The 7354-nt window shown below is 32.9% G+C and overlaps 1 long non-coding RNA gene across 1 annotated transcript; it reads left to right on the top strand.

Moving 5' to 3' along the window:
• The first annotated feature begins 890 nt into the window (after positions 1–890).
• LOC131529215 (uncharacterized) lies at positions 891–6410 on the top strand. The gene is made up of 3 exons (XR_009268024.1): positions 891–1451; positions 4458–4658; positions 4760–6410. It is a non-coding gene; the product is annotated as an uncharacterized LOC131529215 (long non-coding RNA).
• The last annotated feature ends 944 nt before the right edge of the window (positions 6411–7354 follow it).

Here is a 7354-nt window from a genome sequence, read left to right as displayed (position 1 = left end):
CACTAATTTTGACCCATACAATGTATTTTTGGCTATTGCTACAAATATACCCCAGCGACATAAGACTGGATTTGTGGTCCAGGGTCACATATCATTTATTCCTGTAATGGCAAAGCTGAGTTTTCAGCATCATCACTCCAGTCTTCAGTGTCACATGATCCTTCAGAAATATTTCTAATATGCTGATTTGCTGCTCAAGAAACATTTTTAATTATTACCAGTGTTGAAAACAGTTGTGCTGCTCAATATTCTTGTTGAAACAGTGATATAGTTTTTTCCAGATTCTTTGATGATAGAAAGTTCAGAGGCACAACATTAAAAAATAAATAAAAAAGGAAATGTGTAACAATGTAAAAAATTTTACTGTCACTTTTTTTTTGATAAATTTAATGCATCATTGCTGAATAAAAGCACTAATTTTCTTTAAAGCAAGCAAGCAAAGAAACAAAAACAAACTGTATAACCTTTTAAATGTTAGTTATTATATATTTTTTTAACTAAAGTGTATATTCTTTTCTGTGAGAATGGACCAGAAATACTGTTGATACATCTAAATGTTTGTTCATAACATATTTCATACTGTATTTATCTGGTACAGACCAGTAGTAATTCTAAAGAAAAAACTAATGGAAAAAAAACAAAACATGAGATGTACTGCTAATGTCATAAATAACAGAAGAGGGCGCTGTTACAAGAAGTGAAGAAATGAAGACCTCTTTCTGCTCTCTTTGCTTTCAGCTTGTGGAAAACAAAGGCCTTGTGTGTTAAAACACTGTGAGAAACTACAGTGATTCTCTGGAACATTAACAATTTAAGTGTTGTCTGCAGATACAGGACTTTTTGAGCAATGCTTCACTGAATTCGGATGCCACAGTGCTCCTCTTATTTAATCTAAAAGTTGGAGCTCACAAATGTTGCTAGATTAAGAAGAAGAAATGGGTTTATGGTGTTAATAACCTAAATTTGTGCTGCAAAATGCATGTAAATTGTGCCTGAATGAGTTTTAATATACATAACGTCACATACCAACCACCCACAGCACACGATGTCAGTTTTCTGTCTTTAAAACTAATCTTAAATACTCTTAATATTCTATTCACTGTTCTGTTGTGTTCAGTACTGGACCGCTCTGATATTCACTGAGAGCCATGCATCAAACTTGTAGTGCAAGCAGAAATCTTGCCAGCTCTGACAGCTGAACTGATTAGAGAACAGTCCATTAGCACACGCGGATCCAGGAAACAGCATAGACAAACAGAAAGTCCTTTTTTCCTCCTCAATTGTTTGCTGAATCTATTTACATAGTAACCCGCTCATAAATATTGAGCCCATTTCAGAAGCATATCTGCTTGTGACTGTGCTATTGTTTCCACAGGGCACTTGAGAAAGGCTGTAACCACAGGTCTTTGGTAAACTGAGGCCATGAAAAACTTATGGTTATGCTTGCAGGAGTAAGTCTGGAAAATCCATCCCTCCATCCATCTATCTATCTATCTATCTATCTATCTATCTATCTATCTATCTATCTATCTATCTATCTATCTATCCATCTATCCATCTATCCATCTATCCATCTATCTATCTATCTATCTATCCATCCATCTATCTATCTCCAAACCACGGATCCTCTTTAGGCTCGCAGGAGTTTGGAAAATGTATTCTATAAATAGACACGGTTTAAAAGTGCTCTCCAAATGATACACCACACTTGATATTTGACCAGTGTCACGAATCTCACAATTTTGAAAAAAATGTAAGCAGTTATATTTTGCAATGAAGCCTTTTTTTCCCTTTTGTTGTTGTACTTTTTTCGCAAGTTAACTAATTTCCCTCCCAAACTGTCATTACCGTAATACATTTGGATTTTTTCCCACTATTAATTAATTCAAAATTTTGATGACGATACTCATGAATACAGTACTATACTACAGTACATATAAAAGCTAATTTACTTGTAAAATAAAGTATGTATAATTATATATATATATATACACACACACACACACACACACACATATATTAGTGCTGTCAAACGATTAATCGCATCCAAAATAAAAGTTTTTGTTTACATAATATATGTGTGTGTACTGTGTATATTTATGTATATATAAATACACACACATGCACGTATATATTTCCGAAAAATATGTAATTTTTATATATTAAATATATTTATTTATAATATAAATAAATATATATATATATATATATATATATATATATATATGTAAATACATGTAAATATTTTCAAAATATATACTGTATGTGTGTGTATTTATATATACATAATATACACAGAACACATATTATGCAAACAAAAACGTTTATTTTATACAGGTGCATCTCAGTAAATTAGAATGTCATGGAAAAGTTCATTTATTTCAGTAATTCAACTTATATTCAACTTAAATAAATTCAATGCACACAGACTCAAGTAGTTTAAGTCTTTGGTTCTTTTAATTGTGATGATTTTGGCTCACATTTAACAAAAATCTCAGCAAATTACAATACTTCATAAGACCAATAAAAAAACATGTTTTGTGAATTGTTGGCCTTCTAGAAAGTATGTTCATTTACTGTATATGTACTCAATACTTGGTAGGGGCTCCTTTTGCTTTAATTACGGCCTCAATTCGGCGTGGCATGGAGTCGATCAGTTTGTGGCACTGCTGAGGTGGTATGGAAGCCCAGGTTTCTTTGATAGTGGCCTTCAGCTCATCTGCATTGTTGGGTCTGGTGTCTCTCATCTTCCTCTTGACAATACTCCATAGATTCTCTATGGGGTTCAGGTCAGGCGAGTTTGCTGGCCAGTCAAGCACACCAACACCATGGTCATTGAACCAGCTTTTGGTACCTTTGGCAGTGTGGGCAGGTGCCAAGTCCTGCTGGAAAATGAAATCAGCATCTCCATAAAGCTTGTCAGCAGAAGGAAGCATGAAGTGCTCTAAAATCTCCTGGTAGATGGCTGCGTTGACTGTGGACTTCAGAAAACACAGTGGACCAACACCAGCAGATGACATGGCAGCCCAAATCATCACAGACTGTGGAAACTTCACACTGGACTTCAAGCAACATGGATTCTGTGCCTCTCCACTCTTCCTCCAGACTCTGGGACCTTGATTTCCAAATGAAATGCAAAATTTACTTTTATCTGAAAAGAGGACTTTGGACCACTGAGCAACAGTCCAGTTCTTTTCTCCACAGCCCAGGTAAGATGCTTCTGATGTTGTCTCTGGTTCAGAAGTGGCTTGGTAGCCCTTTTCCTGAAGACGTCTGAGCGTGGTGACTCTTGATGCACTGACTCCAGCTTCAGTTCACTCCTTGTGAAGCTCTCCCAAGTGTTTGAATCAGCTTTGCTTGACTGTATTCTCAAGCTTGCGGTCATCCCTGTTGCTTGTGCACCTTTTCCTACCCAAATTCTTCCTTCCAGTCAACTTTGCATTTAATATGCTTTGATACAGCACTCTGTAAACAGCCACACCTTTCAGTAATGACCCTCTGTGACTTACCCTCTTTGTGGAGGGCGTCAATGTTCGTCTTCTGGATCATTGCCAAGTCAGCAGTCTTCCATTATTGTGGTTTCAAAGAACAAGAGATACCCGGAATTTATACTGTAGGGATGGTCAGTAATTGAAACTCAAATGTAAATATTCTAATATTTTGAGATACTGATTTTTGACTTTCATGAGCTGTAAGCTCTAATCCTCAAAATTAAAACCAAAAAACTTTTGAAATGTTTTACTTTACATGCAATGAATCTAAAATATATGAAAGTTTCACTTTTTGAAATAACTTGCAAGAAAAAATGAACTTTTTCACAACATTCTAATTTATTGAGATGCACCTGTATATACACATATATGCTGATTATGCAGTTTTTAAATATAGTATTTATTTATTTATGTATTCATTCATTCATTCATTTTGGACTTTAGGGTGAAATATGAATTGGATGTTTTTGCAAGATTCACCATAGAATATTTATCTTTCTTATTAAAAATGCTGAATTATCAAATATGCTGATTTGGTGCTCAGCTATTACCAATTAGTAATAAATTGTATTTTCAATGTTGGAAACAGTTTTTGCTGCTTAATAATTTAGTGGAAACTGTGAAACAGTACTGTGAGTGGGATAAGACATGGAACTTTCCGTATCATGTAAAGTCATTTCCGTTTGTTCGTAGTCTACACCTGCATGTTGATTGATTTATCATTTGGAAATATGTGTGAACGACTAAAATACCCTGAAGGATAGTTTTTTGTTTATGCACTGAAACTCAATACTAATCACAGTGTACATCTTGTCCTTTCATTTTTGTTTGTGTACAATGTGTTACCATGACGAAGTAGGCCATTCATTCTCTCAGAATCCCAAAGAATGCAGAGTTTGGCCCAAAAAAAAAGTCTGAGAGCGCATTTGGATTTATTCTGACATCACTGTTCCTGTTCTTTCACAGCTGGCCCAGTTGATCCCCTTATTTGGACCGGCACTAAGCAACAGCACCATTTCATACCTGCAGATCATTACACTACAAGTACAAAGCCACCTTGCAGAGACGTGGAATACTATCAGTATGCAGCAACAGCTTGCTTCGCTTAACAACAGTGACTTGTGCTTTTCACAACATTTAAAGGATACGTGACATTAAATTCATCTTGTAAGTATTATGTAACATGTAGTTTAAACTAGCAGCAAGCACTCAAACAACACAAAACCTCTTTCATCTTCTTGTAAGTTTAAGTCTTGTTTCCTTCTTAGGAGTAATAGATGCTATTATTTGGTAAAAGGCTTGGCGCGCAGCCCGGGGCCTTGGGAAGATTCCTGCTGACGGACCCAAGGCCATGCACACGGCCCTTCACAAGCAAACACAGGCCCTTCCCTCTGATGGAATCTTGTACTCATTCCACTTGGAATCACTGGGACATCTCAAACACATTATGTACTAAAGCTACTGAAATTTCGTCTGAATTTTAACTTGCCTTTAAATTAACATGTTATGGATTATGGAATGTACTGTATATGGATATGTAATGCGAGTAGTGAATATGAACAAATACGTTTCATTATTATTAATTCATTAAACCTGATACAATAATTTCTATTTAAGACATAAAATGAATCATCAGCCTAATTTTGTTTATGTTGCAACAACACATACTGTATACTACCAATCAAAAGTCTGGAATTATTAGGATTTTTTTAATGTTTTTGAAAGAAGTCTGTTATGCTCACTACGGCTGCATTTATTTGATCAAAAATATGGTAAAAACTCATATTGTGAAATATTATTATTATTATTATTATTTTAAATAATTTGTTTCTGTAATGCTGATTTGGTGCTCGGTTATTGTCAATTAATGATAATGGTTCTTATTTTTATGGTGAAAATGTTTATGCTGCTTAATCATTTTGTGGAAACTGTCATATATTTTTTTCTCAAAATTCTTTGATGAATAGAAAGTTAAAAAGAGGATTTATTTGAAATATAATCTTTTGTTGCATTCTAAATGTCTTCACTGTCAATTTAACGCATTCTTAACTTAATTAACCCAAACTTTTGAATAAACTATGACATGTGACCCTGGACCACAAAACCAGTCTTAAGTCGCTGGGGTATATTTGTAGAAATAGCCAAAAATACATTGTATGGGTCAAAATCATAAATTTTTCTTTTATGCCAAAAATCATTAGTATATTAAGTAAAGATCATGTTCCAAGAAGATATTTTGTAAATGTATTACCGTAAATGTATCAAAACTTCATTTTTGATTAGTAATATGCATTGCTAAAGGCTTCATTTAGACAACTTTAAAGGCGATTTTCTCAATATTTAGATTTTTTTGCACCCTCAGATTCCAGATTTTCAAATAGTTGTACCTCAGCCAAATATTGTCCGATCCTAACAAACCATAAATCAATGGAAAGCTTATTTATTCCGCTTTCAGATGATGTATAAATCTCAATTTTGAAAAATTGACACTTAAGACTGGTTTTGTCGTCCAGGGTCACATATCATAGTTTCCACAAAAATATTAGGCAGCACAACTGTTTTCTACATTAATTATATTAATTATTAATAATAAAAAGAAATATTTGTTGAGCAGCAAATCAGCATATCTGAATGATTTCTGAAGGATTATGTGACACTGAAGTCTGGAGTATTGATGCTGAAAAATCAGCTTGCTTTAGAAATATTACATTTAAAATATATTCAAATGGAAAACTCTTTTAAATTCTTTTAAATGATAATACTATATTTTACAATATTACTGTATCAAATAAATGCAGCCTCTTTGAGCATATAAATATATTAAAATATTAATTATTACAAACTTGGGATCAGTAGTGTGAACAAAAGGCTAAATTATCAGAACATTTATTTGTGAAATATGAGATTACTTATTTGTATTGTGCCATACCATGTAAAACCAATGGAGGTTGCTGTAACTATTTGTTTTGCATTTGAACTTTAAAATACAGTATATAACTTGAATTAAAGTCATTCAATCAGCTTATTTATTATATTTGTTGGATCTGCATTTCTAAGAGAAAAATGGATGGATATTCAGCTTTATTTATTCAAATTAATTAGTGCTGTCAAGCGATTAATCGCATACAAAATAAAAGTTTGTATGTGTGCTGTGTATATTTATTATGTATACATAAATACACACACATACAGTATATATTTTGAAAATATTTACATGTTTATATTTATATTAATATAATTTATATTATGAATAAATATATTTAATATATAAACATTAAACACCAACCTATTTTTTCTGAAATATATACATGCATGTGTGTGTATTTATATATGCATAATAAATATACACAGCACACATACATACATTATGTAAACAAAAACTTTTATTTTGGATGCGATTAAACAGCACTAAAATTAATGCATGCATGGGAAAATAATATTAAACAAAATCAAAATGATGTTTGAGCTTTAAAATAGTCACTCTTCATCTTAAACTTTCATCAATAAAAGAGGGGTTTACCACAGAGGCTTGGGATAAAGCTTGGTGCACTTTTGAAACCATCCATTTTTTCCCCCATTAATTTAGCAATCGCCTAGCACGTGATTTTTTTTTTTTTTTTTTTTGAATATTGTTAGTTTTTTGGTTGTTATTGAGAGAGATCAATAAATCAGACAATAACTCAGCATGTTTCGGCATGCTGACAGATATCAAGGTCAGAAAAAAGTATTTTTACTCTCCGAATCAGTCACAGAATGCAATTATGTATGCTTGCACCAAAATAAATAACAATATTAATTGAAAATAATAAAATAAAAAATATTGAGAAAAAGAGACGATATTTGCACATGCAAACACTACAAAC

This window comes from Onychostoma macrolepis, chromosome 21, assembly GCF_012432095.1.
Source record: "Onychostoma macrolepis isolate SWU-2019 chromosome 21, ASM1243209v1, whole genome shotgun sequence".
NCBI lineage: Eukaryota > Metazoa > Chordata > Actinopteri > Cypriniformes > Cyprinidae > Onychostoma > Onychostoma macrolepis.
The sequence above is the reverse complement of the archived record's forward strand: the minus strand, read 5'-3'. Positions and strand labels throughout refer to the sequence as shown.